The following is a 17,823-nucleotide window of genomic DNA, read 5'->3' as shown; positions in this document are numbered from 1 at the left end:
ATTTTTATGGGAAATCTTAAACCAAACAATGATGTTAATAAGCTGTAATCAAAACCAGGGAGGGAAGGGACCTGCTTCTTTCTCATCCCACAGCCCTTCCTAAATTTCAAAAGAAGGACTTTTTCTACAGCAAGATAAAACCAAGATACTTTTAAATTATTGTTTGGGTTTTTTTTTTTTAACCAGGAGGTGAGAGTGAAACTCCCAGGGTTGGTTTATGGCTGAGGCCTCGCTGGGAATGTTAGAGACAGAGAAGTACAAATCCCTGCTTTGAAGAGCTTGAATCTGAGCCATCTGCATCCCTGGCCAGTACCCAACATACCAGGTTATTTGTGCTTTCTGAAGCTTCATTTTTCTTATTTTCTTCCTTCTTGCTTTTATTTTGGTTTCTTTTTTTAGCTGCTGACAACTCCATGATGATGCTGAAAAATCTCTGCACTGGATGAATAAATGTGTCATTTGTAATGGCTTTTTTCCCCACTCTGTGTGAGATCCTGGGGTTGGCAAGTTGACATTCTCTGACTAAAACCCATTTTGTCTCAATTTCTGACCATTCTTGCTCATAGTGAGTGGGTTTTGCCCATAAATACAGAAGTTGCTGGGTAAAGCTGAGTAATTCTCCTTTTAGAGGCCTTTGCTGCTGTCTTCTCCCTCAAGCAGCCACCTGGAGAGGATTATTGTCACATATTTTGATGTAGAACCTGAACCTTTCTCCTGGTTTACTCAGGAGGGATCCAAATGCACTTAGAACAAGCTCAGGATTCTTCATGAAATGTTCACCTGCTTAAAGATGGCTTTGAAAGAAACCCCTTTATTAAGAAAAAATAGAAGGAAAAGCCCTTTCCCCCACATTATGCAGTGATGGATATTTTTCTGTGTGCAAAATTTAGATAAAAGGGGCTGAACTTCTAATTACATCACCTAAGGAGGCTTAATAATGTTTGCCCAAAGTATCTTGTCGTGAAAATTCACCAGAGTAAATTCAGTTTAATTTCTGTTGAAATCCCTTTGCTTCATCCTTCACTGCTTCCCAAAGACCTTGTGGGGCTGCCTGAGGAAGGAGAAACTGTGGGTTTGGGTTCCAGCACTGACAGTCGTTGTGTTTGGAGAGGGCTGATGAAGACGTGGGTTTGGAGATGCTGCATTGTGTGATCTCCCGTGCTGGCAGGACAAAAAACCAGCTCATGTTCCATCTGCTCCTCAGTGTTTTGCTTTTCTGAGGTAGCTGTTGATAGCTGGATTCTGGTAAAGTCTTCTCAGAGGGAGTGATAGGTTCTTAACTCCAGACTGAGCTGGCAGCCGGTCACCAGTGGTGTCCCCCCAGGGTCAGTGCTGGGTCCAGTCCTGTTTAACATCTCTATTGATGATTTAGATGAGGGGATTAAGTCCACCATTAGCAAATTTGCTGATGACACCAAGTTGGGAGGGAGTGTCGACCTGCTGGAAGGCAGGAGGGCTCTGCAGAGGGATCTGGATAGACTTGAGAGATGGGCTGATTCCAATGAGATGAAGTTCAACAAGGCCAAGTGCAGGTCCTGCCCTTTGGCCACCCCAACCCCCTGCAGCGCTCCAGGCTGGGCACAGAGTGGCTGGAGAGCAGCCAGGCAGAGGGACCTGGGGGGACTGAGGGACAGGAAGCTCAACAGGAGCCACCAGTGTGCCCAGGTGGCCAAGAAGGCCAAGGGGATCCTGGCCTGGATCCAAACTAGCGTGGCCAGCAGGCCCAGGGCAGTGACCCTTCCCCTGGACTCTGCCTTGGGGAGGCCACATCTTGAGTGTTGTGTTCAGTTCTGGGCCCCTCAGTTGAGGCAAGAGATTGAGGGGCTGGAGCGGGGCCAGAGAAGAGCTGGAGAAGGGACTGGAGCACAAGTGCTGTGGGGAGAGGCTGAGGGAGCTGGGGGTGTTTAGCCTGGAGAAGAGGAGGCTCAGCGGTGACCTCAGCACTGTCTGGAACTGCCTGAAGGGAAGTTGTGGCCAGGTGGGGGTTGGTCTCTTCTCCCAGGCACTCAGCAATAGGACAAGGGGGCACGATGGGCTCAAGCTCTGCCAGGGGAAATTGAAGTTGGAGAGCAGCAAAAACTTCTTTGCAGAGAGAGTGCTCAGGCATTGGAATGGGCTGCCCAGAGAGGGGGTGGATTCCCCATCCCTGGAGGTTTTTAAGGTGAGCTTGGCCGTGGCACTGAGTGCCATGATCTGGTAAAGGGACTGGAGTTGGACCAAGGGTTGGACTTGATGATGTCAGAGGGCTTTTCCAACCCAACCGATTCCATGAGTCTGTGCCTAAACTTGGCTGGCTCTGCTGCCAGAAGGACCAGCCCTCCCTGGATGTGCAAGCCTTACACTGATCCCTTTGGTATAAGCCCAGGGGGGCTATGTCTGAGTGTCTGTAGAACACAAGGCCAGAAGGCCTTAAATGACATTTCTGGGCTCTGGGAGAAGCCCTGCCAAGGGTCTCTTAAGGCTGTGAGGGGACTCTCCCACTCCTGGTGAGGTGGGTGATGGGGTGGCACAAAGTGGCTGTGCCTCGGGATGTGATCCCTTGGAGATGTTCTTTAGGAGTAAAGAGGTTTTTCTCTCTGTTCTGAAAATACTTTGAGTTGTACCTGCTTCTCAACAATCCCACTGTGTCAGAGCCTCCTGATCTGTTGTAGGACAAGCTGAACCACACAGGGGGGTCTTCTCATTTGTCATCTCCACTGACTTTCCACCCTCGCCACTGATCTTTTAAACCTGGCCTGGGTTTTGTACCATTGAATGCCATTCCACATCCATCGGTCTGGTTCCAAAGGCATCATTTCCTTCCAAACAATGCCAGAACTCTTTGTTTTGTGTTGTTTTGCCTCCGAAGGAGTGAGTTTGATGAGTGTTGATCCCCTGTTGTTAAGGAAGTGTTGTATGTGAGTGGTGGTTGAACAGCCTGCTCAGCAAAATCCCTCCAAACTGCCTCCTTTTTTGGTATTATCTATTATAATCTTATTTTTTTTCTAGGCAAAGCATTTCTTTGATTCATAATTCTCATCATAATGTTCCCCTCCTACAGTTTAACTAATCATTTGCCCATGTGGCACGATATGAAATGCTTTTCTGAAGTCCAGATGGTCAAGCTCTCTCACAAAAGACAAAGATTGGCTTTTGTCTGAAAAAAAAAAAAAGAAATAAAAGCCGTTATCTCCCAGAAAAATATATTTACCAGGCTCGCCTGACTGAATCCATCTGCATGAAATCCAGCTTGTTTTACCCAGTTTTTAAGTTTTTGGCCTTTGTTTCTCAAGCAAAGCTGCTGCTCAGACCAACCTGTAGCTGCTCTCCTGCCCCAGTCTTAAATATTCTCTCTTGTTTAATCTCTCCCCCTCCTCCCCTCCTGCTCCCCGTTGTTAGAGGAGTTTAAAACAGCGCAGAGAGGAGTCTCTGGGCAGGGAGGCAGCGCCACCACAGCCATCATTTCCACTACAGGAAAGGCTGAAAACCGGTTACAATTATCACTCCTAGTTTTACATGCGAACAGGATTTGCCTTTGGGGGATTAAGGTAACTAGTCTGTCATGCAGGTGAGTGTTTTGTTTTGCTCCTTTGAGCCATCCTTTCTCAGGCTGTCAGAGAGGCAGATAAAGGTGCCATCCCCCCATCTTGCTTCCCAAAGCCCAGGCCAGCCTGGGGAGATTAATCTGGGCTTCTTTCAAGGTCATCTCAGGTGCATCTTTTTGTTGAATGTGGAGAACCACATTCACCTGTGGAGAAGTGCAGATCCTTCTGAAATTCTTCTGGATGATATAGCTGGATCAAGGGGAAGTGGGAGAAAATAAGCTCGGACTTTACAAGAAAATATAAATAGTCTTGACCCAGACTCCTTGTGTGGCACAAGGAGGGTGAAGATTTCAGGCTGTCACTGTACAGAGTCCTGGGCACAGAGTTGCTCTAGTCAGAATTTCCCACTGAATTTTTCTATCACAGACTATTCTGAGCTGGAAGGGACCCCCAAGAATCATTGAGTCCAACTCTTCAGTCAATGGCCCACACAGGGGATTGAACCCATGACCTTGGCATTGTTACAACAAAATTTTAACCAACCGAGCTAATAAAAATATCAGTGTAAAATGGACTTTTTTTCTGACAGAACTGTGCTCAAACCATTCCAGTGAGTCCTTCTGACCCCTTGCAAACGGGGCCAGTGTCCCCTGCTGGGCTGCCCACCTGAAAACTGAGGGTTTCACTAAAAGAACTGCCCACATTTAGGAGATGAAGTTGCTGCCTCCAACAGATGCTTTTTTATACAAAGTGGAGAACTCCATTGGTGCCACAAGAGTATCAGTTCTTGATAGGAAGGAAAAAGGCAGTTAATTAGGGCAGTAGACCACCATGGGCAAGAAGCCTTCATTGCCTACTTTGCCTGTGCAGAAGACATAAAAATCTGTCTGGATGTGCTTAATTTGGATTAAATTGGGTGGCAGCTGGGCCCCACCAGGCAGAAACAGCCACAAATGGGACCAAACCAGTGCCTTGAAGGGAAAGTTGCACCAGGAGAGGTTTAAATATTAGGAAAAAGTTCTTCATGGAAAGGACAGTCATGCAGTGGAACAGGGAAGTGGTGGAGACACCATTCCTGGAAGTGTTCAAAGAAATATATGGATATGGCACTTCAGAACGGGGTTTGGTGGTGAACTTGGTGGTGATATTGAGTTGATTGTTGAACTTGATGATCTTAGAGGTCTTTTCCAGCCTTGGTGATTCTATGAGAGTGGAAAACCCGAGACTGATGGTGATTTTGGGGAGAAATAACCATTTTTTTGCTACAACAAAGTGATCTAAAGCTTTCAGTGGTGATGGGAGACCTGGTTCATACAGCCTGGGAGCAGCACAAGAACTGACAGTGAGAGATTTTTGCCTCCACTGCAGAACTCAGGTCCATTTCCATGCCTGAAAGGAAGTAGGGGATTTAAGTTTGCTTTGTTCTAGGTTTCTTTGGGAAGATAAAGACCTTGCAATCTCTAAAGAGTTGTGATCTTCAAATGTCCACCTCCTAAGTGCATTCCTACCTGAGCCAGGATTGCCTTAAACCCCCCTGAGTAACCATCCCTCTTACCCCTTTAACATCTGATGGAGGAGAAAGGACCAGGCAAAGGTTTTCTGTTGACTCTGCGGGGAGGCTGTAGCTTTAGGAGATGATTAAAATGAAATAAATCCTCAGTGAATTAATTGAAAGGGTCAATGTATGTAGTTAATCAGTTAAAATTGCCTATGGTTATCCAGCTGTGTCTTTCATGTCAGCCAAAAGATGCTGCTGAGGCAGGAACCATCTAATATGGATTTGTTTGTTGTTTTTATTCCCTCCCCACTAGCAAGTGGTTTTTCAGTGGACACATGGGCAGTATCCTTTTGACATTTATCTAAGGTTTTGCCTCTGTTCCTCCTTGCTGGTTTTTTACCCCCTCTCTTAGTTAGGTGATGGTTGGAATAACTTAATGCCACATTTTCAGTGCTGATTTTGGTGGTGACAGTTATTAACAGTTTCACGATAAGAAACAGGTGTTCCAGCATGGTCCATCAGGCAGAAGAAGAACAATGCCTCCCCAATGTCATTGTTCATGATGTATTCAGTGACTGCTGGCTTTTTTTTTTTTATGAAGATTTTATTCAACCTCATAGGTAGCATTTACTGTTTAGTATGCAGGCTTTGGGCAAGCCAGTGGAGTGGAAAACCTTTTAATTTCTTTTTAATGCAAACATGGATCTTGCAAGACCTTGTCAAGTGATTGGAATGGGCACAGACTCCTGCTGATGTCTCTCAGCATCACTTGGTGGTCCCCTGCAAGAAAATCCTGGGTATTTCCCATGGGATTTGTGGCTCAAGGGACAGGTCCAAGCCTGAAGGGATTGGGGCAATTCTCATGTTTTGCAGTGAGAAGCCACACCTGGGATGGTTTGGGCAGAAAACATCATTAGTATAATGGGGCATTGCAACAGCTCCTGGGCTCTGCCGCCACTTCCCATGTTTTCCCATGGATGGGTGGGAAAGGAGCTGTATTTTGGAGCATGAGGCTGTCAAACATCCTGTGTAGTCTTTTCAGATGGAGTGGGAAGATGGGTCTCTTGCCCTTGGTGGATTTGCTGGTCATTTGGCTTGTGCTGTAAGACTGACTGGAGGGGTAGCTGTCCTGGCACTTGGATCCCACAGTGTGCTGTGCAGGTCTCACATTCCCTGTCTGTGCTCCTGGGGCTCAGGGGGAAAGAGGGGAATGTGGGACAGAGTAATCCCACCTGCCTTTTCCCCCATCCTGTTCAGGAGTTATTCCCAGAGAGAGCTGCCCTCAGTGGGGCTGGGAATCCTGGGCATCTGGTGGATGCTGGAGTGGATATTGTTTGGTATCCCTTGAGGGATCCTTTGTCTTCCCAGAAGGAACCTCCATAGGAGATGGGAAGAGACAGAACCCTCAGTGCTTGAACCGTAGCCTGAAGGATGCAGCAAAGGGCACCTTCTCTTCTTCCTCATCCTCTGGGGATGCTGTGGTCCAGCTCTGACTGCAATGCAGGGGGATGCCTGTCTGGCCTTGCTGGAGCAGCTCTGAGCCTTGCAAAGCGGGCTGGGAGACACCTGTAGCCTCTCATACCTTTATTTTATACCAAACGTATAGATTTGTCCACAACCTATTTACTTGCTGTTGATATTTGATGTCACAAAAGGGTGGGCCAGCACAAGGTCCACCAAAGGTGCTTGATAGGCCCCCTTGGCCTCCAGTGAGGCAGTGCTGCCTCTTACCCCAGGAGGAAAAAAGGAATAATTGGTGATAAATAATGCATTTTGTTCCCACCTAAAGGTTGTTTGATCTTCATAGTCTTCATTCCTCTGGTGACAAGGAACTTGGTGTTAATAGCTCTGCGTTACCCATCGTGGTGCTTAAACAGCCTCATCAGGGCCATACTCAGCTGATACATCCCTGGTATTCCTATTCTTACTTTCTTTCCAAAAATAATAGTAAAAAATTTCTACTCTCCTGTGGTGACTTTTCACAGCAATTTCTCGAAGTGAAACAACTAATGAACATCAAACATCCTTTTTTTTCCCTTTTTTCTGGGAAAGCAGCAATCAGGAGAGAAGATGTTGTATCCCTTTAAAATCTCCCTGTACATGTGTATGTGCACACAGAGCCCCTTCAAGGCTGAGAAGAATTGGAAGTGATAGTTACCAGTATAATATTTAAATGAGTGTTAATTACCATAAACCGTTTGGATTTTAATGTCTCCTTCTGTACAGTATGTAAATCAGGGCTGGAATGGGCTTGTGAGCATTCACTGGGCCTCTGGTGTTGTGGATAAAAGGGATGTTTTCCAGTACTGGGATTCAGCCGCCTGGTTTCCATTAAAGTTAATGGGAGAAATGGGGCTGAACACTGGCCACTGTGGGGAAGGGCTCCCCTCTCATCTTCAGAGACAGCCCTGCCCTGAGAACAACTTGTTCTACTGTCTCATCCCACTCCCTACCCAGAGGCTTCCCGAGGATGAGGTTGATTAGATGCCGAAACGACTCTGGTTTGGATCTGGATGGAGGGATGTCTCACTGCCAGGGAGATAGAGCAGCTCTTGACCATTTTATTGGCTACTAAGGGATTTTTATGGGGTTTTAGCAGCCAGACCATGAACAAGTTAATTCCACAGTGTGTGGTTTGCTGTACCCACATCCACACCCTTCATCTCCTGTCCTACCTCCATCCAGGCTGACCTGCAACCCTGAGCAGAGGGGAAAGGACTGGAGGTCAGCAGATCTAGAGGCACCACCGTACCTCCCCAGTCCCCTTCTTGTCCTTCCTCTCTGCCCTCCTCTCCCTCTGTGGGGGCCTATTTTGCCTTGCAAAGTGGTCTCATTATAAATGCATCAACCTCTGCCGGTCTCACACGCACAGCCTTCATTTAGCCCTCCAAGCTCAATTACATCTCAGGATGTCTTGGGGTAATTAAGTAATATTAGAACATTTTCTTTTCTATTTTTTTTCCCCTTCCCTAATGCAGCTTTCAAAGCACAAGCCTCAGTTCTCACCCACTGGAGCCCACTCCTCCGAGCCTCGGAATTCTCCCTAATGTACCTCGCTGTGAAGGAAGGCTAATTACATTTCTGAAGGATGTCATTAGTGTCACATTCCCGCTGGGTTCCAGAGGGCTGGCACACAGCAGGGAACGCTCCCTTAGGTGTCTTTCAGCACCACCATGTGCAGTGGCACCAGCAAGGAGTGGCCAGGCTTTGAGGGGAAAGCAGAGTTGCTCTGGGCTTTGCAGTGAGCAATCTTGGATGCTTTGCGTCCTTCATCTCCACAGCTCATGGTGGTTTACAAATATCAGCTGATTAAGCCTCTCAGAGCTCCTGTGAGATAAGTAATTGCTACTCTAATGATTGGCATTATATCTGCTCTCATCTCAGAGCATTGGACAGTGCTTTTTAGCTGTGAAAGAAATAAGAAGGGAAATGTTAAGCATGCAAAGAGATAAGTGATGCTTTTGGATTATCTGGCCATCTCACCTGCTGGCTCGTGGCCAGAAATCTGGAGCTACCATAAGAGGCATCACTGGAACTGCTTTTGGAGCCTATGGTCCATATGCCTCCCTTTTTATCTGTTTCAACCCCAATCAGCACCACTGACATCAGTGGAGGCTCCTTGGAGCCTTCCCTGGAGGGAAGAGAACCCAGGGTTTGTCTATTTGGGAGCCCATTGTTTGCATCATAAGTGGGGTGCTGATTCCCAAGGAAATGATGGTCACACATTATTATCTCTTTTTCTCTCACTAGGTGGTTACAAGGACAACGCTCTGGTTTTAGTCTCCCACAGCTCTCCTGTTCAGCCCAGGGTGAGGTGACCACCAGGCTCCCACAGGCGAGTCCTGATTTTTGGGGTATCAGAGGCTCAAAAGAAGAAGTCACATATACCTTAGAGTACAAAATTCCACGAAAATTCTTGTTCATGTTGTGCTGTGTTGGGTCTTGTTGTCCTGGACAGATGCATTAGCTCTGATAGTCAGGCTGGAACTTGGTGCCTCTGGAAGAGGTCAATTATCCCAGGTAGTGCCTACCCCTGTGGGAGCCTGATGTCCCCCTCTGCCTGCCTGGCTTTTTGGGGCACTTCCATAAGCAGATTAAGGATGAGGATGTTGTTGCTGTGGCCCAGGCTCACTGCTGATCCAAGTGGGTATCCTAATATTGGATGCCTTCTTGACTCCGAGTGGAAGGAAGGGTACATTGTAATCCTGGATATCCCATAAGCTTTTTTGGGTTTGACTTTTTTTTTCCATTTGAAAGTACTGATTTTTTTTAGCCAAAACAATAAGCAGAGACCAAAAGGAAGTAAAACGTGGCTTTATATCATGTAAGGATGGATTGCAAAACTTTTATAAAGACATATGTTGTGGAAAAAGGAAAACCACTCTAAGATGGGTCAGGCAGAAGGTGGGCACAGCCACTGAAGTTTATTTAGGTCAAGCTGGGCTCTGTAGCACTGTCTGATTTGTGGTTGTTGGTGGCACCTGCCCTTGGAGGCATCACACTGGAGGAAAGGATGTGGAGATGTCTTTATCCTTGAGCAACTTTGCTACAGCCTCCTGGGTTTGAAGAAAACCTGGATCTGAGAGGCCTCTGTGTGATGAGATTGGGCTGAGCTTACTCACCTCCTTTCCTCTCCCATCCTCTTGGAGGGATCCCTCACCTCTCTGCATCCACTGGGGGTCCTTTCCAGCCTTGGGTGAAGGGTCCCTGTTGTCTGTCCTTAATAACAGGAGGATGGTGCCACCAGGAGCCCCTGTGATCCAGGGCTGTGCAGGGACATGGAGGGAGAGGAGGGATGGGCAGACTGACTTTTCTGTTTCATGCACTGGGGTGAAATTAAAGGGATTTTGGGGAAAAGAAAAAAAAAGGCTGCCCTGGCAAAGCTAAGCTGCCCTGGGAAATGTTCAGAGAAACTACTTGTCTGAGATGTGGGAATCCCAGGCTTTCCCACAGGCTCTGCCTTTCCCATTCTGGCCAAGGTGCCAGCTCTGTCCTGTCTGCAAAGAGAGACAGAAGTCAATTCAGAGGCTCTGCTTAATTTGGGGGGAAAATGAGGATCTGGGCTGAGAGGCAGCTGCATGGGGGAACTGCTGCAGGGATGGAGGTGTGGGGGCCAGTCTGCCACAGAAATCAGGGGAGGCTGAAGAGAAGCACAGCAAGGAGATTAGTCCAGACAAAAGGAGGAGTGAGTCACATGGAATCTGAGGCAGGGAGAAGCTTGTCTGGTAGGTGGGAGAGTCCTAAACCAGTTCATTTCTGTACAGTGTGTTATTCTGAGGAACCTGCTCTTGCTCTGACCGGTCTCATCTACTGGCAGGGTTTTAGGTAGACTCAAAGTGACATTAAACCCTCTATTTTCTGCTCATGGGTAGCTGTGGGATTTGGAAGCCATCCTGCTGAAGGCAGAGCCCTGGCAATGCCCAGTAGGAAAGGGGCAGGAGGCAGGAGCTGAAAGCCTGCAGCTCATCCAGTCACTCCAGGAATAGTGATGTTTATCCAAAGGAGTGCTGGGACTTTGCTGTGAACATCACACGTTATTTTGGCCAGAGGAGAGAGAGACAAATTTTTAAAAGGCTCCTGTACCCTTCAATCAGCTGCAGGCCAGGGCTGTGTGTGCTCCCATGTGTGTCCCACGTGTCCCAGCTCAGCCTGTGGTGGCTGCAGTGGTCCTGGGTGGGTGGTGAGGCTTCCCAGCAGGAGAAGCAGCACCTCATCTAACACTGAGGCAGGAAAAGTTAAAAGATAAACAAGAAACTTCTCTCAGTGTATTTAGACCACTTGAGGTTGCCCATGCTCTAATAACACATTCTACAGACTACAGAACCTACTAATTACAGCTAATAAGTCCAAAGTGTGTAATTACCCTGAAACACTTTGAGCTACAAGGCAGAAATAAGAATGGTTGTTACACACTCCTTAGGTGATCTATGGCTTTCCTTGCTCCACGTGCAAAATCCAGGAGCAGCAGGAAGTGTAGCTGTTCTTTTCTCCATCCTCATCAGCACTGGGTGAAGGGAAAAAGCCAGCACTTTTTCTTGCTTCCACTTCCCAGTCAACCCAGCTCCAAAATGCAGTTTCTTTTCTTTAAGAGAGACGATTCCTGATCAGATTTTCAGATCCAGAGTGGGAGGCTCTGGAGGGGAGGTTGTGTTTATTTTTTCTTCCCACCACTTTGCTTCCCTTCCTAATTAAAGTAGGTCTTTTGCCAGCCCCTGAATTTTCTTTCCACCCTCCAGTGTTCCCAGAGAGGCTTCTTTACATTTTCTGCCTCTAATCAATACACAATTTATATGCAATAACTTTGTCCAGAGAATAGGGAAGCAGCGATCAGCGTTTCTGCTGGAACTCTGCTGTGCCGTGGCCGTGGACTGAAGGTCAATGCAGGCTTGGCTGTGACTGATTTTTACTGTCTTTGGGCAACCCAGCAGCAAAATGCCAGCTTTGTAAAACCCCTCTCTGTGCAGGAGTGTGGATAGTGCTGTGCAACCTGCCAAGCACACTGTGGGGCTTGGATTCCTTGGCAAAGCTCCCTCTTACGCTCCTGCAACCCTTTCTGGTGGAAGGAGGGGCATGATGGATGTCCTGACAGATGCTGTTTTCCCAGATTATGTGGAGAGTGGGTGCTTTGGTAGCAGGTGAAGCTGGTGCCTGCTCAGGGAGCGAGGAGAAAAGCTCCATTAAGTGTCCCTGGGGATGGCAAGACAATTCTGGAGAGAGAACCTGGCACTGAGGGAGCAGGTGCCTTCTAACCTGCCTCCCCAGCCAGGCTCATGCTCTGTCTCCTGTCATTTGAGATCCTGCTGTCACCTCTCCAGCATCCCTCTGGTTGTGCTGGACCTGTACAGCTCCCACTGGGAAGGGAATGAAAGGACAGAGAACATGAGGGCAGGAGAAGATATTAGTGAGGACCCAAGGAGAAGTCTCCATCCTCCATGAAACTTTGGGGGATGGATGCCATCCTCTGTGCCTGCTCATACCCTGACCCTTCCAGGGACATTGACTGGGAAAAGAGGATCTGTCCAATGGGAACACCCACTCTCAGGTGTCCCATGATGTCTCAGTGGTGGGAACCATCAGGGATGCTCCACTTGCCATGCTTAACAAGCAGGGAGGTGCAGACTCACAGTCACTGGGTGTCTTATTAATCACATTTAATGTGTAGGTTGCTTTAGTGTTGATCATTTTAAAGTTCCCTGTTGGAAAGGTTACCTGTGTAATTATAGGTATAAATCTCAGGGATGTTCTTGCCAAAACAAATGGAGCATCTCAGGCTCTGGCCAGGGATGAACCCACAGCAGCTGTAAAAAGGGTGTGGAATGATGGGTCAGGAAACCTTCACCCAGCACAGGGCTAAAAAACTTCATAACTTTGGAGAAAAATGAGGCGTTGGAGTGGTTGGGACGAGTCCCTGCAGTTGTCCTCACTTGTGGGAGCTGGTGTTGCTCTATGTGCTGGTTTAAAGGGAAACCTGCAGGAGAAATGAACCCAACACAAAAGAGATTGTAAGTCAGAGTTACAATTTAATAACAATATTACAATAAATGCAATGGCACAAAGAGAAAATGGGTTTAACCCCCAACCCCAGCAGTCTAACCCAGCCCCCTGGGGCACAAACACAGTGGGGTTTGTTGGCCACTGTGCTGAGCCCCACATGGTTCCCCTGAGTCCAAAGGAAAAGGAAAGGACAAACCTGTTGGTGCAGATGATGGCACAGTCTGGTGGAGAGTGGTGGGCTCCTCCTGTCGAGGTTCTGCTCCTCCTGTGGATCTTAAGCGTGGTTCCTGAGGTCTTCAAACTGCATAATTCTCTCCCCTCAGGTGCAGGTGGGAGCCCCCAGTGCCTCCCCCAGGGCAGGGAGTTCCACACTGGGGGATCTGACTCTGGGAGTCAGGGGGGATTTTGGAATCGTTGCTGGCCCATGAGCAGAGCTGAGCCCTCAGGTGGGTGTGGAGGTGCCAAGGACTCCCTGGAGGGGAGTTATCACAACTTTTATCTCACAGGTGTCTTTCCCACCCAGCTGACACCCTGAGGGCTCAGCTGTGCCCTGGGCAGCTGCTGCCAATGGGCCATTGGGAACAGTTCATGGGAAATGAATCCAGGCTGCGGAATCCACAGCTTTGGTCACACCCACACAGGGGTAAACTGGTCTCACCTGCTGAACTGGGGCACTCTACAATGCCTTGAGCATTGTGGGATACAAACGTGGGGAGGCACCACAAGTGTGGCCCAAAGGGTCCTGGCTAGTGGGGATGGATCAGGCTCAGAGGATGAGGAATCATGAGGGGCCTCTTCCTGAAGGGTCTCAGGTGTGGGTGAGGAACCTGTGGATAACCTATTTATGAAGCAGATCTGGGAAGTGCTGATAAATCCCCCTGGCTGGCAGCAGAAAGCTTCAGCCTCTTTAGTCCCTGGCTGAAAAATCAGTGTTATTTTGTTCTGTCAGTGAAAAAAATGGAGCTGGACCTGACCGACTGCCTTTTTTTTTTTTTAATATTTGAGGTGTAAAGTCTATCATTAAGTTCACATGTGCCCCATGAAACCTGGTTGTTGGGAACTGCTTCTCCTGTGCTTCAAGACATTGTTGTTGACACCAAGTTGGGAGGGAGTGTCGACCTGCTGGAAGGCAGGAGGGCTCTGCAGAGGGATCTGGATAGACTTGAGAGATGGGCTGATTCCAATGGGATGAAGTTCAACAAGGCCAAGTGCAGGTCCTGCCCTTTGGCCACCCCAACCCCTGCAGCGCTCCAGGCTGGGCACAGAGTGGCTGGAGAGCAGCCAGGCAGAGGGACCTGGGGGGACTGAGGGACAGGAAGCTCAACAGGAGCCAACAGTGTGCCCAGGTGGCCAAGAAGGCCAAGGGGATCCTGGCCTGGATCCAAACTAGCGTGGCCAGCAGGCCCAGGGCAGTGACCCTTCCCCTGGACTCTGCCTTGGGGAGGCCACACCTTGAGTGTTGTGTTCAGTTCTGGGCCCCTCAGCTCAGGAAAGAGATTGAGGGGCTGGAGCGGGGCCAGAGAAGAGCAACGAGGCTGGAGAAGGGACTGGAGCACAAGTGCTGTGGGGAGAGGCTGAGGGAGCTGGGGGTGTTTAGCCTGGAGAAGAGGAGGCTCAGAGGTGACCTCAGCACTGTCTGGAACTGCCTGAAGGGAAGTTCTGGCCAGGTGGGGGTTGGTCTCTTCTCCCAGGCACTCAGCAATAGGACAAGGGGGCACGATGGGCTCAAGCTCTGCCAGGGGAGGTTTAGGTTGGATATCAGGAAGAAATTCTTTACAGAGAGAGTGCTCAGGCATTGGAATGGGCTGCCCAGGGAGGGGGTGGATTCCCCATCCCTGGAGGTTTTTAAGGTGAGCTTGGCTGTGGCACTGAGTGCCATGATCTGGTAAAGGGACTGGAGTTGGACCAAGGGTTGGACTCAATGATCTTGGAGGTCTTTTCCAATCCAATCCAGTCTATGATTTTATTATGATTCTATGAAAATCGACCTCACACCTTTTCTTCTCTTCAAATTGTAGATGCCTCCTGGTAAGAGCAGGATTTGGAATGAGATATTCACCCTTCTTCACATTCCATGTCTCCTGGAGGCCACATTTATCCACTTCCCCCTTTCTGCAGAGGATGTGAGGTGAGCAGCTGGAAGGAGAGGTGCTGATTTGGGTTTTTTTTTCTGTGCCTGTGCTCAGCACTCAGAAGGATTAGTCCTGGCTCACACTGTCATAATAAATTAAGGTGCAATGACAACAGTATATTAGAACTAAAATATTCTGCATTAGAAGTAAGAAGAAATATTAACGACTTCAGTGGTTTGGATTGCTAATTGCAGGATGTGTTAATTGCAAAGCAAGCAACACAGGCTCTTATATAAACTGCAGTGCCCATAGCTTACATTATGAATGGCAAGACATGGGACATTATCCTGATGAAACCAAGTCAAACATCTAAAAACACTTAAAAAACTCCTCTGGAACCATCCTGGTGTCTCTGTGGTATCCCAGTTGATCACAGCCCTCTCTAAAAGCACTGCCTGGCTTTTGTCTTTTATGCTTGTATTAGTTGCTTCCAACTTTCTCATCAAGCTCATCTATAAATTCAGGCTGTTCTTAAATAAGACTGGTGCCTCACAAAGCCACTTCTCCCATCCCTGTGCACTGTCTAACGATTATTCCCTTATCCCTTTATAGAACTGAATCAAGCCTGACACTTAAAGCACTCCCTTAGGGAACTTATTGAATTTAACAGGGCTGAAACCAACAGGGTTCTAGAGAAATGTTCTGAAAGCCTGTGCAAGATAATGTCCTTCTGATAAGTTTCTGAACCACCCTATAAAATCCTGGGGCAAGAATGAAATTCTGTACAGTTTTTTTGCCCATGAGGGCTAATTATAAGTTAATAGGCCCTGATGCTTTTATTGCTGACCCCCCAAAATTGAGTGGATGCTGCTCTCCTGCTTTCTCTTTCCCAGGCAGTAGGATGGTTTGGCTCTGCTCCTTAGTGATGTGTTCTCATTTTGATCCCAGATGGAATTTTGTCCAAGCCAGAGCTGGGGTATAAAGTTCTGCCTTAATTTGCTCCTCGACTGGGTTTTCTCTGAGTCCTCCACTTTTCCATGGCTCCAACAGTGTTGGCTGGTTGTCCATCTCTTTGCCCCCCTTTTTTTCTGGACTTCTGAAGGAATTTTAGCTTATTCATCCCATTTCAGCTCAAGGGAGGGATAGTAATAGACCCTGAGATCAGCTCAGTTGGTTAAAACTTGGTTGTAATAACACCAAGGTCATGGGTTCAATCCCCTGTGTGTGCCATTGACTTAAGGGTTGGACTCCATGATCCTTGTGGGTCCCTTCCAGCTCAGAATAGTCTGTGATTCTCTGAAATGGGAGAGGAGAAGCAGAGGGAATACAAGGCACTATGACACAGAAACATAGCAAAGATAATTGTCCCAGATTTTCCAATCCTTCTCCAGGCTTCCCAATGCAGGAACAAAACCCCAACAAACCAGCTCTCAGGAAAAGATGTTTTGCATTGGATTATGGAGCATCCAAAGTGCTGATGCTCCAAGAGATTTTGTATTGCCTTGCCTGATAATTCTCCCAGGAGCCTGTGCAAATATTCTCATGAATGAAAACTCCAGAGCTCCTCTGCTGGTATTTGCAATTCCTTTTATTCACACTGACTTTTTCTTGCTGAGATTGCTCACACAAAGGGCAAATAAATATTCAAAGTGCTCATGCCTGAAATGCTCCTGCCAATGTTATGAAATGTTCTTTTTATTATTTTTCTCGTGCATTCCAAAAATTTTCAATTGATGAAGCTTAAAAGAAACTCCTGCATGGAAGGAGAAGGTGACTCAATAAAGGAGAAGGATCACATGGTGGTATTAATGCCATTACCTACTCACCAAAGTGAAAAAAACCCTGGCAGTGACTGGGGACAACCAGATATTAATTGAGAAGCTGAAATGAGTTCATTTAACACTCCTTACACAGACAGTAAATGTTTCATCCCACTGACTTGTTTGTATGTGTGTTTTATTTTGTGTTCTTTAACAAAAGGAGTGGGGGAAGGGGTGGGGTGTGGGGAGGGGGGGAAAGAAGCAGCCAAAATACTCCCTGTAAATAATTCATGTTGCTCTGTCTCTGTTTTAGAGCGTGGATACGGTGCCTGAGTCTGGATGTGGTTCAGCCTCTGCTCCCCACTCTCAGAGCTGTACCTTAAAATTGGCTTTCAACTCAGTGTGATGTGATCAGAGATGACATCGAGTTCTTCTTGGGACAGGGTAGGTAAAAAAGAGCTGAAAGGAACTGTGCAATCGTGGCTTGGCAGAGCTGAGGGACCTGAGTGGCTTTTTGTATCTCCAGTCTAGTCCTAAGCTTTCTCTCCCAGTACCTTGAACTGGGAAGAGCAGAACTGGCTGAATCCCAAAACCATGACATGGCTCTGCCTCCTTTTCTGCTGGTGGACCAAAGTCCTGGGCTGTCCAAAACCTGCTGCCTAACTGGGATCAACTCTTTCTTGTCATCCACCCCATGCAAATGACACCAGGCACAGCTGCCTCAAGCCATCTCAGCAGAATGGCCAAGGAAATATTCTCTGTGTGGAAAAAATTAAGGCTTTTTTTTTCTTTAAGTAGTAGATAGAAAGTCAGTTCCATTTCTGGAATTGTTTTTAAAATTACTTTTACTCAAAGTATCCTCTCATGAAGGATCCAGGACCACAAGAGGGGACAGACATGTCTTGTTTTGTCTTGGTTTGTGAGGTGGCTGTTCTTTGCAACCAGACCTGGGGCACCCCAAATAACTCTGCCCCCTCCTACTGCACCTCCATGCCATGATCCATCAGTTTTATGGAGCCAGGAGCAGAGAATTTGCTTGGTGTGATGATGAGCAGCCAGCTAAGGACTGTGTGGTGCTGACCACCAGCTGCCTCATTTCTATTTTTCCACCCCAAATGACATACCTGATGCCTCTGCCACCTTCTTGGTGCAGCCCAGGATGGTGGTCTCTGGTTGTCTCTCATGATCCAGGTGCTGGACACATGATCTGTTACACCAAGGCTGGATGTGTCCCAGACCACGTTCCATTCACCATTTACTGAGTGCCTTGGTATGGAAAGGAGGATTTAACACCTTTGGCTTCAGCTGGATCATGAGAGACAACCAGAGATCTCCATCCTGGGCTGCACCAAGAGGGTGACAGAGGCACCAGGTGTGTAATTTTGGGTGGAAAAATAGAAATGAAGCACCACACAGTCCTTTGCTGGCTGCTCATCATCAGACCAAGCAAATTCTCTGCTCCTGGCTCCATAAAA

Source organism: Pithys albifrons, chromosome 9 (assembly GCF_047495875.1).
Source record: "Pithys albifrons albifrons isolate INPA30051 chromosome 9, PitAlb_v1, whole genome shotgun sequence".
Lineage (NCBI taxonomy): Eukaryota > Metazoa > Chordata > Aves > Passeriformes > Thamnophilidae > Pithys > Pithys albifrons.
The sequence above is the reverse complement of the archived record's forward strand: the minus strand, read 5'-3'. Positions refer to the sequence as shown.